Source organism: Rattus rattus, chromosome 1, assembly GCF_011064425.1.
Source record: "Rattus rattus isolate New Zealand chromosome 1, Rrattus_CSIRO_v1, whole genome shotgun sequence".
Taxonomy (NCBI): Eukaryota; Metazoa; Chordata; class Mammalia; order Rodentia; family Muridae; genus Rattus; species Rattus rattus.
Window position 1 is genome coordinate 141,137,766 of NC_046154.1, and position 19,259 is coordinate 141,157,024.

Consider the following 19,259-nt stretch of genomic DNA (forward strand, 5'->3'; position numbering starts at 1 on the left):
CACACATATGCTTCTACTGCTTCCTCCCAAGTATGCTTTCCCTTCTATGTTCATGTCTTGATCCCTAATTTTATATATCTATATATCTATTTATCATCTATACTGTTGTCATCTATTATTATCAATAGTCCATCAGGGTTATTTAGAATAACAGGATTTATTATACAATATATTATATAAAGTGGAATTATTAGAATGATTTATAGACTGCACTGTAGCTAACCCCAAAATGGCTGGCTATGAATGAGATAAATGAGAATCTAGTAGTCCATGGTAAAACCATTCTGGAAATCAGTCTGGAGGTTCCTCAGAAAATTGGACATTGAACTGCCTGAGGATCCAGCTATACCTCTCTTGGGCATATACCCAAAAGATGCCCCAACATATAAAAAAGACACGTGCTCCACTATGTTCATCGCAGCCTTATTTATAATAGCCAGAAGCTGGAAAGAACCCAGATGCCCTTCAACAGAGGAATGGATACAGAAAATGTGGTACATCTACACAATGGAATATTACTCAGCTATCAAAAGCAATGCCTTTATCAAACTCATAGGCAAATGGTGAGAACTGTAAAATATCATCCTAAGTGAGGTAATGCAATCACAGAAAAATACACATGGTATGCACTCATTGATAAGTGGCTATTAGCCCAAATGCTTGAATTACCCTAGATGCCTAGAACACATGAAACTCAAGACGGATGATCAAAATGTGAATGCTTCACTCCTTCTTTAAAAGGGGAACAAGAATACCCTTGGCAGGGAATAGAGAGGCAAAGATTAAAACAGACACAGAAGGAACACCCATTCAGAGCCTGCCCCACATGTGGCCCATACATATACAGCCACCCAATTAGACAAGATGGATGAAGCAAAGAAGTGCAGACCGACAGGAGCCGGATGTAGATCGCTCCTGAGAGACACAGCCAGAATACAGCAAATACAGAGGCGAATGCCAGCAGCACACCACTGAACTGAGAACAGGACCCCCGTTGAAGGAATCAGAGAAAGAACTGGAAGAGCTTGAAGGGGCTCGAGACCCCATATGAACAACAATGCCAACCAACCAGAGCTTCCAGGGACTAAGCCACTACCTAAAGACTATACATGGACTGACCCTGGACTCTGACCTCATAGGTAGCAATGAATATCCTAGTAAGATCACCAGTGTAAGAGAAAGCCCTGGGTCCTGCTAAGACTGAACCCCCAGTGAACGTGATTGTTGGGGGGAGGGCGGCAATGGGGGGAGGATGGGGAGGGGAACACCCATAAAGAAGGGGAGGGGGAGGGGTTAGGGGATGTTGGCCCGGAAACTGGGAAAGGGAATAACACTCAAAATGTAAATAAGAAATACTCAAGTTAATTAAAAAAAAAAAAAAGGGTTGGGGATTTAGCTCAGTGGTAGAGCACTTGCCTAGCGAGCGCAAGGCCCTGGGTTCGGTCCCCAGCTCCGGAAAAAAAAAAAAAAAAGAATCTAGTAGTCCATCAGTCCTCAAAGCTAGATGTCTCAGCTGGTATTCAGTATCCCCTTTTCGTGCTGATTTTACTTACACACACACACACACACACACACACACACACACCTGAAAGTAGAATAGATAGATCATAAGGTAGATCTACCTTTTTGTTCTTTAGGAGACTCCACGTTGTTATATATGTTTTATCCATGTTTGTCTTTTTTGTTAATAATAGTAATTCTAACTAAGATAAAATGATATATCATTGCAATTTTGACTTATCTTTCCTTAAATGTCTTAATAAAGTATATATGTTACATGTATTGGATGACCATGTATTTTGAAAAGTGTCTGTTCAGGTCTTTTGCTTATTATTAACTGGGTTTCTTTTTGTTGTTTTTGTTACTTTTTAAGTTCCTTATATATTCTGAGTATTAGCCTATCTATCAAATAAATAGAAAATATTTTCTTGCATGTGGTAGGTCACCTCTTGATTCTGCTGGTGTATTCCTTTGTTGTGCAGAAGATTTTCAGGTTACCATAATCCTGTTAATCACGTTTTGTTCTTGTTTCATGTACCTTCAAGTTCTCTTCAAAAAATCATTTTACCCTATACTAATGTTGTAAAACACCTCCCTTATCTTCTTTAAATAGTTTTAGAGGTTCAGACTGTATGTTTAGATACTTGGTCCATTTGAGATTGACTTCTATACTAATTGAAACTTGTTACTCTTGCTCATATTTCAAATTAGTACATACAAAAGTAATTTAGCTTAGTAATCAGTGAATAATCCAATAAGATAAAGAAGACACTTAAGAATCTATGTATGTATAAAATATTTAATAAGAAAATGTTTAAATGTTGTTGTAATATGTACAAATTGATTTTACTTCAGTACATTCAGTACTATCTTTTGGTTTTCTAATTGATGACAGAAATCTTAGCTATGTCCACTGAGAACAATCTACATGTTGGAGATGAAGACATTGCTCATCAACTAAGGGCACTTGCAGTTCTTGCAGAAGACCCAAGTTTAGTTCCAGTACTCTCATCAAGCCACTCACAACTGCCTCTAATTCCAGATCTTGGTGGCACAACCTCCTCTTCTACCCTGTATAATCACACACACACACACACACACACACACACACACACACACACACACAATTAATTAATTAATTCATTAATTTATTAAATAGTTGATTAATTCAGTAATTAGTTAATTGATTAATTCATTAATTAGATACATACATGTAGGTGCAGGCCTACACTCGATGTGCCACAGGGCAGGGTCTCTTGAGGAGGCACAGTGCAGGGAGTTTGCGTTTATCTCTACCACTGGAGTGGGTGTTGGACTGTAGGGAATCACAGTCTGAGATGTGGGAAAGCCAGGGCTGGTTTGGGGGCTCCTGGGCCTGTGACAAAGCCAGGGCCATGGGTTTCTCAGACTCTTGCATATCCAGGTACCCATGGGAGTCAGGCCCAAGGGCTGCATCTAGCCTGGGGCTGGAGGAAAAGGGGAGCTAGTCCCAGCGGGGAAAGTCCTTGGTTTGACTAGGTGTGACTGAGAGTGCAGAGAGGCCTTCTACACAAGAGATTTAACTGCTGCTCTGTAGGCAAAGGCTTTTTCCATGGCTCTCCATGGCAGATCTCATCTCAATGGAAAGAGGCAGCCCATGGTTTGAATTTATTATTGTCGTGGCAGAAATTGGATGCAAAAAACTATACCCCAATTCTCAGGGCAGGCCTGAGATTAAATATTTTCTGCAGGGAGGAATATCTGGGAAGGAAAGCTTATTGGCACACCCTCTGGACCTCTAGGTACCTCGTTAGCATGGAGAACTCTGTTTTGAGCCTATTTGACTACGGTCAGGTCTCTTTACCTATTGACTTGGCCTGAGATGTTAGGGATGCCTCATCTACATGTGGAAGGGCTTGAGACATTACCCTTATGTGACTGATGGCTACAAATCTATGGGGGGTTGAAGCTACATGACAGGGCCCTGGTGCCAGGAGCAGGCAAAGTTTCTACCATCCCTTAAGAGTCTCTGGGGCTTCAAGCCTTTAGCTCAACCTTACCAGGCTTCTTCTCACAGTCCATGGCTCCACACATACATAAACACATAGACAGATATTTTAGAAAGTCAACAATCTAACCTCTGCTTCTATAGAATCTGATTATCAGATTAATACCAGTTAATAATACCTCAAATATATATGTCAAAGTAAGAGAAGGTCCTGCACCATAGAAGACTCAAGTATTTTAATTACTTAACATAGAAAAGAAAAGGAAAAACCTTCAGACAATGTCCTTTGTATGCAATTAATCCTTACAGTTTAACACTAACACTCTCGAGTCTGCTAAGTCCAAGTTCATGATGTCAGAAAATTTGGTAGCTCGTGGGAAATTGTTTTTATATAAATAGTACTTTCTATGTGTTCTCACACGGCTAGGATGAAAAACAAGCTTCCTCAGACCTTTTATGAAGGAGCCAGACATCTTAATGTTTCTAGAACCTCCCGTAACACCACCAGCAGCCTGGATCAAACATTTAGAACATGAACCTCACATCTTATTATCATCACTGCAGAGATAGTTTTCAACATCTTAACTGGAGAATGGGGCATGAGCACTCAGACCAGAACAGTGAAGATACAAAACTGAAACATCCTGTTGTTGATAATTTTTTTCCTATGGGAGACATAACTAGCATTCACCCCTACTCCTAATGTCTCAGTTACAAACCAAGGCACCATTCCACTGAAATTTACTCTGGGGAACGATTTTGTTTACTTGGCTTTCTCAAGAGCTGGACAGATGACTTACCAATTAAGAACATACACTGTGGGGGTTGGGGATTTAGCTCAGTGGTAGAGTGCTTGCCTAGCATGCGCAAGGCCCTGAGTTCGGTCCCCAGCTCCAAAAAAAAAAAAAAAAAAAAAAAAAAAAAGAACATACACTGTTCTTCCAGACAACCTGAGTTCGGTTACCAGTACCCATAACAGTGAGCAGTTCACAGTTGCCTGTAACTCCAGCATCTAGAAGATCCGACCCTTTCTTCTAGCCTCCAAGAGTACCATACTCACATGCACATACCAAAGCACAAGCTTAAATTAAAATGAAAATACTTGTATTTCATTCAAAAACTACACTACATCTGTTAAATCATTTTAAACTTACCAAATTTTGTTGGCTATTTACTAAAATTAAGCATTATTATTAATTTGTGATTACAGAATTCACTCAGATAAGTGGTGGGATTGAAAAACAAACCAGTCTCTGTCGTGGGATCTTCTTACTGTTAACTCAGAAATGCCAGCTGTCTGACATCTACAATGCTTGATGTTAAGAACAGATGGTTGATAACACAGTGTTAATGTCTTCAAAGTCAGTGTAGGTCAGTTAGAGAACAGATAGAACTAGAATGTTCATAAAGGAACTAGCATGATCATGTTCTAACTATTGTGAATATGGTAGCAATGACTCTGTTCACATTTTGGAACTGGAATTTCCCATCTATTTCTTAATTAAAGAATACATATGAGGAAGCTCATCTGATAGTTGGTTGCAAGTTTAGGTTAGTTCTGATGGACTTAATGTAGAAAGAAAATTATACCGTCAATCCAATGACATTGTATTTATAAAGGCCTCTGAGAAGTACTCTTATGGCCTTCCCAATTTGGCCTAGTTCATTTTCCATTATTAAGTCCCCACCAGAAGCTGAGGAGCTGTTAGCAAATGACAGTTGTTGGTAGAATGAGAGGCACTTTTCTTCAAGGATGTGTGTTGAAGATTGGTGCCAATGCTTTGAATTTGCATGTCCAGACGTTATAGGTCCTTGTCCCCAACAGGTTCTTGATCCATCAATAAAGATGCCAGCAGCCAATGGCTGGGTGTGGGGTGGACACTTAAAAGTACACAGAGAATCAGGATGACTTAGTGTAGAAGGATGGGACACAGGAACAGCAGGAGATAAAGCCTACCAGCCATGTGAAATTTTGGGTAGGTGGCTACTGGCCACATTCACGATTGGGCCTAGGGTAGCAAGGGAAGGCTTAGGAATGTCCAACCTTTGAGGTAGCTAAGGTATTGAAAAATAAGTTAATGTATACGTTTTTCATCTGTCGATCCAAAGATTCCCTGAGATGGTATCTGGAAGCACAGCCTACCAGGAGCACAAAGCAATGAACTAAATCTCCCACTACAAATGTAATCATGGAGAGATCATCCACTCTAGTAGTAGTCCTACACCCATGTCCAAAAAGGATGAACCAGATGAACGCAGCAGATATATGAACAAAGTACATGAAGCTGATAGAGAAATGGGGGGGGGATTACACAGTGCAATTGCTCAAAACATATTCTATTTATATACATGTATGAAATTTTCAAACAATAAAAACAATTTCTTTTTTTTTTTTGGTTCTTTTTTTTTTTTCGGAGCTGGGGACCGAACCCAGGGCCTTGCCCTTCCTAGGTAAGCGCTCTACCCCTGAGCTAAATCCCCAGCCCCAACAATTTCTTTTAATGTGAACATGGGTTAGGGAGATGCCTCAACAGAAAAAAGTACTTGTGGAACATGAATTCAACAATCAGAATGCATGTGGTAGAAGATAAAAACAACTTCTACAAGTTTTATTCTGATCTCCATAAACATGTAATGGCACACACATACACATAAATGTAAAAAAGTCAATTAAAATATGAATCTGTGACTAGAACTTTAAAAGAAGATTATTTTCAACTTTTTATTTTTAAATTAAAATTGTAATGCTTGAATAATGACTGTGCTGGCAAGACATGTCTACTAATGCAACCGTGGCATGAACAACATGGAAGTCATCATCTACTTTATGATTAGGTTTAAGTCAAACTCCACAAAATGAAACCCATATCTAGCACTATTATGAGCCAAAATCTGTGACTCTGTGAATCACAGGCCCTAGGAGAGAACACAGCATTAATGGATGTAGTATTAAACTGAATCTTATTAATTTATCAATATAGATCAACACACCCTTCAACCCTCATCAGAGAAGCTTCTATTTAAAGTAAATGATTAACATAGAGACTCCACAACTAGTCATAGTGCAGAGAACACTAGACCACAGATGGTCAGCACTAAATAGGATCTCTCTATCATACTTCCTTCCAAGCCTCAAGGATCATTACAGAAGAGGAGGCAGAAAGATGCTAAGATCTGGGGATGATGGATGAGTATAAATTAGCAGTGTTTCCCAGATGAAGCAGGGCAATTCCACAGGTAACCTCACAATTGCTGTGATGACATGCACAAGACCTGTGCAACTTCAAGCCATCCAAAGTCAAAGCTGGAGAAGAGAGATGGTTTTGAAGCCCCACTCCTCTGCTGAAGCTGATAGAGGGAAACAGTTTTCTCTAGAGTACAGTCTCTAGTAAGTCCACTAATACTTCTTTGGAAGGCCACACATCCAAGAATATATTGGCATCATGAACTTGAAATAGAGTGTTTTGTTTTGTTTTGTTTAACACAAAGCTGGGTAGGTAGAGAAGTGAGATTGGATCTGAGAGGAGTTGGGGAGGGAATAAATAGGATCTAAACATACTCCAAAGTACCAAGGAACTAATAAAACTGAGAAAGAAAATAATTTTTAAAGGACTAAAAAGAAAATATTCAGAGTGGTTTATTTTTAAATTATGTATCTGTATATAAATATATGCATATCCCCATGAAGCCAGAGATATTGCATCCCCTGAAGCTAGGGTTATCTTACTGGCAATTGTGAGTTTCCCAGCATAGGTCTGGGAAACTTAAATGGGTCCTGCACAAAGTCAATACATTCTCTTAACCACTAAGCTCTCTCCATCACCAATATTTGTAAATTAAATCTGTGATCATATTTTTGAATTGATTAATTGGTATTATCTTTTCAGTATTTTTCATTCATTTACTTACTTCTTTGTGTGTATCATGGTTTTGCACACATGTCAGCATGTGTGTAGAACTCACAGGAGAACTCAGTTCTCTTCCACCATCTGCATCCCACAGATTCGAGTCAAGTTGACAAGCACTTTTCCTAGCTGAGCCGTCTTTGTGGCCCTGTTGACAGCATCTTAAATGTTATGTTTGAATAAATATATTTTTATATATTATGCTAGAGACTGTGATTGAAAAATCACACCCAGAGCTGAAACCAATATGTATATTAGTGAATATCTTCTAATCTTTGTAGCCCCCAGCACTTTCCTTTTTAAAAAACATAACCTTTTTGTTGATTCTCAGTGACTTTCACATTATGCACCCCAATCATATTCACTTCTCAGTCCTTTTATGCCTGCCACCCATGCTTGTGACCTCATATCCCCCTACCCACAAAAGAGTAAAAATAAAAATTAAAACGTCTAATTTGAGTTATCTGTATACTCACTGGAACATGGTCAAACTCTTAGCGTCCTACCATGAAATTGAACTGAGTCGGTCCCCTCCCAAATCCACGCCAGAAGCCATCAATTGTGAGGATCTACACTTCAGCGTCCCTATCACAATTTTTAAGAACTAGGGGTTGTCACAGAAGCCTCCAGTCCTCTAGAAGCATGTTGGGCAAGACCTGAGTATACATAAGTGAGCTTTTAGCGCCACCTAGTGAACCAATGACTATACAAAATGGAGGCGTGGTAATTTAATATTTGAGTGAGGTGATGGTCTTAAAAGTATTCACTTATATTTACTATTTCTTGAATAGATATTAATAAGTTCATGGCATCCAGATCAACAAAAATGGAAGATAATTTTCACATCATTAGAAAGGTATTTCCTTAGTTCCTCCATAGTATTTGCTCAAACTTATCTTAAAATAACCAATGAAAGAAAGCCAAACAACAGATAAAAACAAATGAAGGTGAGTGAGGCAGGGACAATAGTATACTCCTATATGAGCACAATGATATGAAGCATATATAACTGAAGGAAAGCAAACAGTCCCACATGTACACATGAACCTGCATCCGCACCAGGGGCCAGTACACTCTCCTGTCATCTATTGAGAAGAAAGCATTCCCGAAAGGCATACACAGAAATACAGACAAGTACATTCTTATAAATATTATAAGTAAATACAAATAATATGTAGTATGTTTAAGTACAAATAACCATATAATAACAAAGATATAACTGTACTGCATAAAATAAGCACAACCCAAAGAAGTGCACACAACGTCATGTGCATCCACAAACTGGCATTCATACCAGGGACCCAGAGACACACTAGCCCTCTACTTACAAGGATTGGATTCTAAAACAAAGGAACCACTGGCTACTAGGTCCATGTTGTCCTTGACTAAATTATCTCAATGTGGACGACATCGAATTCAGCTTAACAAGCAAGACTGGTGTGAAGGGTGTGAAAGGTATATTTTAAGGGTAATGCAAATTTCTTGCATCTTGATCGAGATGTTGATTACGCAAGTATAGATTATTAGGCATAGTCTTCAAACTAGACAGTAAAAGAAGGGGTGAATAACTCAGTAGGAATAACTGTAAAGAAACAAAAGATTGAAGGCCGCTTTCCTTGAATCCTCCCTTTGGTGCAGCGCTTCAAGGTCTGATTGCCTCTCCTTCATTCATCACTGTTAGCAGTAAGGTTCTAACTCACCTCTGTTAAGCTCCACTCTGGCTCAGACTACAAGATGTTCAATTTATCTCCCCTTCTACAGTACTTGAATGGATGATCAATTAGTTAATATGCACCACAGTTGTAAGAACCATTTTTTTCTGATATTACAGAGATTACCATGGCTGCTGTAATGCTTGGAACTAGCAAAGCACCCAATCAACATCTGAAGATCCTCACCAATACTGCCATGCAAAAGAGACCGTAGACATCACAGACTGCAGCTACAGCTACCAGTATTGAAACTTTAGCTTTACCCTTTTAGAACCTTATACATAGATCCATTAATACAAACGCATTTCACTAATTCTAACTCCTGCATTGCCTGGCTCCACACTCATAAGAACCTTACAAGACTTTAGGGAGAAAGACTTGCAAGGCTTTAGGTATACGGTTATTAGCATTTAACCATGCAAAACATGAAAAACAATTGTGTCTGACACAGGGAATCCCAAAATCTAACAAACGTTTGGAAGTTGACCATGAGTGTCTTCACCACTCACTGTTGTTCTGCAGAGTCATCTCCTTTATCTGCAAATGTTTTCTGCAGCTTGAATTACCTGAGTCAGCTGCAATTTGAAAATGGGAGCCAGTGAGATGGCTCAGTGGCTTTAGTCAGAGATTAAGTCCCAGAACACAGACAGAGAGGAAAGAGAGAACCAAGTCCTGAAAGTTGTCCTCCGACCTCCACGTATGTGCTGTGGCATGCCACCTCTGCAGTCACATACATACATTTTCACATGCATACAATAATAATCAGTAAAATTCAAATTACAAAAAAATAAAAATTCTTAAGAGAATTTCAATTGTGTGATTGGGTAGTGCAGTATGGCCTTACACTATACTCCACCCCTCCCAGGATATGAATCACAGCCTTACCCAAAGTATTTGTGCTGCTTCTATTACTCGCTCTCAAGCAGCATCTGCTATCAGATTCACTACTGCAATGAAAGCACAGACTTCAATGTTTGTGCTCATGATATTGATATGGCACATTACAATAGCTATGCACGAATGCTCCCATCCCATCTCATCACGGAGGTATCAAATCATCTCACATCATAAGAAGAGGAAACAGAGTGCAGTAAGATGCTTAGTGATGAAGACATTCACATAACTGCTTAAAATAATTACATTTTGAGAAAACTAAAGTTTAATGCAAAATATAAATACTTTTGCAAAGTACAGTTTAAAGGTAATAAAGGTTTTATTTTCTAATTTTATGAAATCGTTTAAAAATAGACAAAGGTTGATAGACTAGTATAGAGAACACTTGTGGTGGCAGACATCTCTAACCGCAGAACTTAGGAGACTGACACAGGAGGACCATGAGACTAAAGGCTCAAGCTACTTAGGAAGTGAGTTCAAGAACAGGTTGGGCATAGACCTGTCTCAAAAGAAGCAGAAGGGCGATGACTGCCTGTGCTCCTTCCAGCTGTAAAAGCTTTCATTTATTCACTGTGTTTTTGCATAAATATATGTTCTATATATATATATATATATATATATATATATATATATATATATATATATATATATATAACAAAACTAAGCATTGGCGAGTTGTGTTGTCCGAGGGATCCTTCACAGAGGCAACCAAGAACTTAGGCTTTATTTTCTACTTAAGCTTTATTTCAGGATGAATCAGTATGAAGCAAAGTTCAGGTCTGTTAACAAAGAAACAGTGGTACACACAAAGGCATGGGTGCAGAACACTTAAAAATAAGGCATTCTTATAGGTCTTAATGGCAGTGTGTGTGTGTGTGTGTCTGTGTGTCTGTGTGTGTCTGTGTGTGTCTGTGTGTGTGTTTGTGATTGTTGTGGTTCTAGAAGTTAAATTACTCAAAGAATGTAATCTATACCTAAATTTTCAAAGATTAAAAATGTTTGTATATAATTGGTTTTAGTCTAAAGACTTTTCTTTTGCAAATGACATAATTTGGCTTCTGAGAGGCATTGTACAAGTTCTCACATAAAAAGGGGACTATTTATGTGTCAGATAAAAATGGACCAGAGAGGATCAAAAGCATCCTTAGGTCATAAAAATCTCAAGGTACATGTTTTAACTGTTAACACCATTTATAATCTTGTCTTGCAGTTTTCTTTGAAAAAGAAAATACAGATTTACACATGAGGGAGAAAAAGTATTGAAGAGGTTAAACTCTAAGGTCATGGGGATTTTGACCTTGAACCTGGTTTATTAACTGTTTTCAGAGGGTAACTAAACCCCTCTTGAGTATGAGGAGACTTCCTGTATCTAGAAGAAAGGAGGAGTTGGCCATGCACAGAGCTCTATGCTCAGATGTGAACATTTCATCCTGAGTTGGTGGCATTTTCAGGGAGATCTAGGAGGTGTGGCCTTGCTAGAGAAAGGATGTCACTAGTAGTTGGCATTGAGATTACAAAGTTTTACACAACCCTCAGTGTACTCTTTCTGCTTCCGTGCTTTGTGATTGAAGATGTGAGCTCCCTGCTTGCTGCTCCAGCTACCGTGCCTGCTGTATCTCCTCTTACTCTCTGTACTTAAATAAACACTTCCTTCAAGGTTACTTGGTCATGTATTTTTGTACTGCAAGAGAAATGTTAATTAACACACCTGGCATGTATATCTTGCATTACTCAGGTGTGTGTGTGTGTGTGTGTGTGTGTGTGTGTGTGTGCGTGTGTGTGCGTGCGTGTGTGTGTATCCTGTATAAATGAATCCTAGACTTTAACATCTTTTGAGATGCCCAATAGATTGTCAGTGTCTGATAAAAGAAATTAGTAAATTAATAAATATTGTACATTAAATTTTTGTTGCTTTGTTGGAACAAAGCAATGGTTGGAAGACATCCCAGGAATGGAATTGTGTAAGAAATCTGAGTGTGTGTAAGAACACACCCCCCAAAAAAAAACCAAAAAAAAAAAAAACAAAACAAAAGAATTATTCTTAGAATGTGGTTTTTTTTTTTTTTTGTTTGTTTCTTCCAGGTATAGTGTAGAGGTGTAGAGGTATGAGTTTACTTCAGATTACTCATTATTGCTTTCTTTTGTTACTCAGTTAAATGTCTAAAGTGTCCTTTGTATACCTCTATGGAAAAACATGGTTTTGCCATGTGAGGCTTGCCCTTGTGATTGTACTCATGAGAACTTTACTCATGTGACCTTCCTTAACCAGCAGCATATAAATTGTCTAAGGCTTTGAATAAAGTTGGCTATTGCAAGAAACTTTAGTCCACCTCACTGATCTGCTCATTTCTCCCAGGTCTCCATAGCAATGATACTGCATGAATATTTTCAAGAGAAATAATCTTCCACAAACTTAACCATTGTGTTCACTGGGTTTGTGGAGAAAGAAGGGATTTTAAATGAGAAAGTTTATGTGTCAGAGACTTTTAAATTATAATCAGCATTATACATATGTATTGTTTTCAATTTTGTTATATTTATAAGGGACAAACCCGGCTCCTCTGAACCACTAAGCATCTCTCCAATCCCATGAAAGAGTTTTTCTAGTTAATCTTTCTAGAACTGTAGAAGGATTTGATATGTTAGAGCTAGAATGTATTAGAGCAATAGAATGAATAGCAATAAATAAGAAATGTTTGGAAATGAAAAATTTAAACTATTGTAAATGGGAAAAAAATCTTAATAATTTCTGAAGTCCAATTTGTATCCAAACTTCCCCATTGTCTTTCAGAGTCCTTTGCAACTGTAATTCCAAATCAGGACCGGATCAAGGGGCACACTCAGCATTTAATAATGATTTTTCTTATTTCTGTTTTAACCAATAGGATTTCTTTGAGCCTTTGGAAGTGTAAGTATATAACACCAACTTAATGTAAAGTCCAACCTGAGAGCTACTTAAAAGACTTACCAACATTCTAGATTTATATGACCTTTCTCTCATGATACTCTTTTTCCTATTTTTTATTCTTAGTTTTTTTTTCTCTTAATTTGCCATTAGTCACATGTTTTATGAGAAGGGCTAAGCAACTTGGGCAAGAATACATCCTGGGTAGGTATTGCTCACCATGTGCCATTTACATGTGAACAATGCCATCAGTCATGCTAGACTGGGTTGTGTGGTAACCCAGTCATACCACTCCTTTATAAAAACAGATCTTTCACTTTTGCACTTAGTAAGCATTGTTTGGGGAGACACCCTGGCACTATGCTAATATCCTTGTTACCAGTAAATCTCCTATCCAATAGTTTTAAAACTTGTTGATGAGCCTTGCTTAAATCAATAATTCTAAACAGGTTGATGTTTTATTGCAAAATGGTGAGTTTTCTAATTTTGATACCTAATAGCCATTTATCCACAAAGAACAGTTGATGGTAGCTTTTCTCCTTTTAGCAGTTTCAGATAATATTAGAATGGTCATGATCATTACAGGGTGGCTATGAAAATTATACATGAGATTAGGGATAGTCAATAAACAACTAGATAAATGACGAGCCTTTAGATGATGACAAGAAATGGAACACACATCAGGGTATTGCAGTGGGTGTTTGAAAAGTCAAGTCATCCACACTGCAGGAAGACAGGGAACAGTATTGCATCTTAGATTTGAGGTAAAGAAATGCATACACATCTAGGCATACCCTACCAATATGATGAGAAGAATAAAGATAAAATATATGCATAAATATATCGATTACAGTAATTAGTTAAACCAGTACACTTAAATAAAAATGTGGCAATAAAGAAATGAAAAACATAACTATATGTTCAATCTTTAGGAAATAAAAGTCACTAAAATGATAACTCAAAAAATTATAGAAAGATAAGAACCCAGCAAGTGAGATCAGGATGCTTGTTATTGTTGAGGTATTCTTGTAAGTACATCATGGTTCTTCCTCTGATTTTTATGTTTAGTTTCTGTTTTATTTGTTGGATTTTTTTTTAAAAAAAGTAGCATTGATACAACTGCAGAGCCTGATACTTTTGTGCAACTCATCTTTAAGATGGCAGGAGCTCCACTTTTCACAGATGCCTTGAACAAGACAAAGTAAATAAGCATAGAGGTAAACAAGTCAGTCCTACAGAAGTGTCTTAAGTTTGGCTCACCCTGCTAAGAATAGCTAACAGAGTTAATAAGCCAAGGAAATTCTCACTTACTGAGCACAAACTAAACTATATTCACAAACAATATTACTTGGGGAAATGTTTATATACAATGTAGTAATAAAGGAAAAACCAGAGCTGTGAAGCATGCCAGAAGGAAAAATAATCCCTTAAGATTTGAAAAGGTGAACCAAGAAAAGCTGCTATCTGGTGCCTAAACAGGATTATTTCACACTTTAGGTTCCAGTATATGTGTTGTTTAAAAAAAAAGACATTAGCTTATTACTATAAAATAAAGTTTATACAGGTGTTGGCCCTGTCTCCTCCAAGAGGTGGCATCTATCAGTACTACTGCACCTTCCCTCTCAACTCTTCATGGACCTATCTCCACTTCCCTAACCGCCCACTTTGGTGCCCTCTTTATTTCCCCATCAAGGCCATTTTGTGCTACCTAAATATTCTTGGATGTGCAATCTTCCACTGGAGTGTGGTCAACTTCTCAGGGGATATGCTCTTTGAATAAGGATGAAATTTAGTATCCAGCTCCCTTCTTCATGATGGAATTTGGTCTGGTTTACAGCTGCACAGGTTTCATGGTACCCAGCTCCTCTCTCCACACTAAGGTTTGCTCTGGTTTATGTCTACCCAGCTCTCATGCACAACTTTTTAGAGCCGATAGGAGTATTGAGCCACAGAGAGGAGAAAAGTCTCTATAATGGTGTAGGAGTCTGCTGAGTTGGAGTGGGATCAGAGGTGACAAACAGGGAGGTCGAAGGAAAGTTTGTAAAAGGAATAAGAAACCTCTGCTCCCCAAACTCCTAAGAAGGGGCACAAAATGAAGAAATTTACCTCAGAGTTCTTTTGGATACAGGGAACCAAGAACAAAATTGGAGATGAAGACAATGTCTGAAAGAAGACGAGCATTCAAGAAAGCCAGTAGCCGGGCTGGGGATTTAGCTCAGTGGTAGAGCGCTTACCTAGGAAGCGCAAGGCCCTGGTTCGGTCCCAGCTCCAAAAAAAGAACCAAAAAAAAAAAAAAAAAAGCCAGTAGCCGACCCAAGTCCTCCTAATCGTATTTGCAAATGAATTCCACAGTGAACTACAAGCTTAATTTCAAAATAAATAAATGAAATAGTTCTCACAAAGACTAAAGTCTAGAAAGACTAGATAGGAGGGCCTGGCTTCATGAAGTCTGCCAGGACAGTCCTAAAATGCTCACCTCATGTATGCACTACTTGGATTAAATAACCTTAAGAGGTATACAACTCAATCACGACTTGGGTTGAAATGTTTTACCTGAAAGGCTGCTTGGGTTATTGGTTTCTTATTCCGTGTTTGTGTTTGTGTTTGTGTTTGTGTTTGTGTTTGTGTGTGCGTGCGCGTGCGCGCGCGCGCGCGTGTGTGTGTGTGTGTGTGTGTGTGTGTGTGTGTGTGTGTGTGAATGTGCATGCCTGTGCGGGTGCACATATGTACATGAGTACACAAACTATGGCCCAAGTGTAGAGCTCAGAGGACAACTCTGGAGGCACTTCTCTTCTTCCATATTTGTGTGCTTTCCTGGAATAAAACTTATATTGTCAGGCTTGCATAGCAAGAGTTTTTATCCACTGATTCACTGAACCATCTGACATTCTTTTTTTTTTTCTTTTTTATATATTTTATTAACTTGAGTATTTCTTATTTACATTTCGAGTGTTATTTCTCTTACCGGTTTCCGGGCCAACATCCCCCTAACCCCTCCCTCTCCCCTTCTATATAGGCTTCCCCTCCCCATCCTCCCCCCATTACCACCCTCCCCCCAACAATCACGTTCACTGGGGGTTCAGTCGTGGCAAGACCAAGGGCTTCACCTTCCACTGGTGCTTTTACTAGGCTATTCATTGCTACCTATGCACTTGGAGCCCAGGGTCAGTCCATGTATAGTCTTTAGGTAGTGGCTTAGACCCTGGAAGCTCTGGTTGCTTGGCATTGTTGTTCATATGGGGTCTCAAGCCCCTACAAGCTCTTCCAGTCCTTTCTCTGATTCCTTCAACGGAGGTCCCGTTCTCGGTTCAGTGGTTTGCTGCTGGCATTCGCCTTATGTATTTGCTGTATTCTGGCTGTGTCTCTCAGGAGAGATCAACATCCGGGTCCTGTCAGCCTGCACTTCTTGGCTTCATCCATCTTATCTAGTTTGGTGGCTGTATATGTATGGGCCACATTTGGGGCAGGCTCTGAATGGGTGTTCCTTCTGCCTGTGTTCTAAACTTTGCCTGCCTATTCCCTGCCAAGGGTATTCTTGTTCCCCTTCAACTAAGGAGTGAAGCATTTGCATTTTGCTCATCCTTGAGTTTCATGTGTTCTGTGCATCTAGGGTAATTCAAGCATTTGGGCTAATAGCCACTTATCAATGAGTGCAAACCATGTATGTCTTTCTGTGATTGGGTTACCTCACTCAGGATGATATTTTCCAGTTCCAATCATTTGCCTACGAATTTCATAAAGTCGTTGTTTTTGATAGCTGAGTAATATTCCATTGTGTAGATGTACCACATTTTCTGTATCCATTCCTCCGTTGAAGGGCATCTGGGTTCTTTCCAGATTCTGGCTATTATAAATAAGGCTGCTATGAACATAGTGGAGCACGTGTCTTTTTTATATGTTGGGGTATCTTTTGGGTATATGCCCAAGAGAGTTATAGCTGGGTCCCCAGGTAGTTCAATGTCCAATTTTCTGAGGAACCTCCAGACTGATTTCCGGAATGGTTGTACCAGTCTGCAATCCCACCAACAATGGAGGAGTGTTCCTCTTTCTCCATGTCCTCCTCAGCATCTATTGTCACTTGAGTTTCTGATCTTAGCCCTTCTGACTGGTGTAAGGTAGAATCTCAGGGTTGTTTTGATTTGCATTTCCCTGATGACTAAAGATGTTGAACATTTCTTTAGGTGTTTCTCAGCCATTCGGCATTCCTCAGCTGTGAATTCTTTGTTTAGCTCTGAGCCCCATTTTTAATAGGGTTATTTGTCTCCCTGCGGTCTAACTTTTTGAGTTCTTTGTATATTTTGGATATAAGCCCTCTGTCTGTTGTAGGATTGGTAAAGATCTTTTCCCATTCTGTTGGTTGCCGTTTTCTCCTAACCACAGTGTCCTTTGCCTTACAGAAGCATTGCAGTTTTATGAGATCCCATTTGTCGATTCTTGATCTTAGAGCATAAGCCATTGGGGTTTTGTTCAGGAAAATTTCTCCAGTGCCCATGTGTTCCAGGTGCTTCCCCACTTTTTCTTCTATTAGTTTGAGTGTATCTGGTTTGATGTGGAGGTCCTTGATCCACTTGTACTTAAGCTTTGTACAGGGTGATAAGCATGGATCGATCTGCATTCTTCTACATACTGACCTCCAGTTGAACCAGCACCATTTGCTGAAAATGCTATCTTTTTTCCATTGGATGGTTTTGGCTCCTTTGTCAAAAATCAAATGACCATAGGTTTGTGGGTTCATTTCTGGGTCTTCAATTCTATTGCACTGGTCTGTCTATCTGTCTCTGTACCAATACTATGCAGATTTTATCAATATTGCTCTGTAATACTATTTGAGTTCAGGGATAGTGATTCCCCCCGAAGTCCTTTTATTGTTGAGGATAGTTTTAGCTATCTTGGGTTTTTTGTTATTCCAGATGAATTTGCAAATTGTTCTGTCTAACTCTCTGAAGGAGTGCATTGGTATTTTGATGGGGATTGCATTGAATCTATAGATTGCTTTTGGTAAAATGGCCATTTTTACTATATTAATCCTGCCAATCCATGGGAGATCTTTCCATCTTCTGAGGTCTTCTTCAATTTCTTTCTTCAGACCATCTGACATTCTTATGGTCTGTTAGTTAGGATTTATTCCTGAAAGATTTAAAATCACCTCCTTTCAAGTGCAAACACACACACACACACACACACACACACACACACACACACACAGAGAGAGAGAGAGAGAGAGAGAGAGAGAGATTCAAGAAACCTCACTTTTGCACATTTAAGATGTTTTTGCATTTACTTATTTTTCTAGTACTGTGGATGAAATATCCTAACCATAGCAACTAACTGCTACAACAAACATAAATCACACTTGCAAAAATAGAAATGATGTGGGAAAACACCCTTTTACCAGTAATTTTAACCATTATGTCTTTGCAAGGATAACAGGTTGAGAAACAGGGGTGTGGACAGAATTTTTAATGGGAGAACAGAAACCAGCCTGATGAATAAGCATGTAGATGACTCACTGGGCACTTTGCAGGGGTAAATATTTACATCTTTTAATGTTTGCCTCATTCTTGACACCTAGCCTGAAAATAGCTGCCACTTCTCTACTGCCAGACAAAGGGCTTGCTGCCTGAAATAAGCTAATTTGTCAAATAGATGAAGCATGTGGAATTTTGCTACTATTACTTGGCACATATAAATGAGAAACCCCTCATTTTTGGAGAGCACTGACAATCTCTCCCACTTTCTTGAGCACACACAATTGAGTACAGAACACCACCTATCTTCCTGTGGTAGGCAGCTGCCTCGTCACTGTGGTCCTTGAATCTGTTCTTCATGAAGACAGGATGACCTAGATACTCCTTCTTTGTTATATCTGGATTTCACAAAATGATCCCTTGGCTGTGTCCCACTGGGCTGGGTGAGGTCATGGATCCAAGAACACTGCAGGGAGTCTGATGTGCTCTTTGCTGCAGGGCAGTGTCTGTCACAAGAGGAAGACTGCTTTGCATTGTGCATGCACACGTGACATCCATTCTGATAGTTTCTGGAATACGTCATTTTGTCTTTTCTTCCCTTTGCACATCTTTTGCTGTGGTCCTTCTAATTGGTGTGATGTTGCCAGGTAACCTCATGAGATATGGTATAAACAGATGTCCAAGGAGAGTATCATTCATTGTTCACTATATTCTAGATGAAACAAAGCAGTCCAACATTCTGTTGTAGATCAAGTACTGGAGAAATCTCCACAGGCTTGGGGCCTGGAGGCCTCAATGTGAGGTGCCTTTGCAAAGCAGTTGACTAAGGAGCTTGTTCTGGGTAATGTACTTATATTTTTGTATATAAACTACTTCATATGCTTTCCA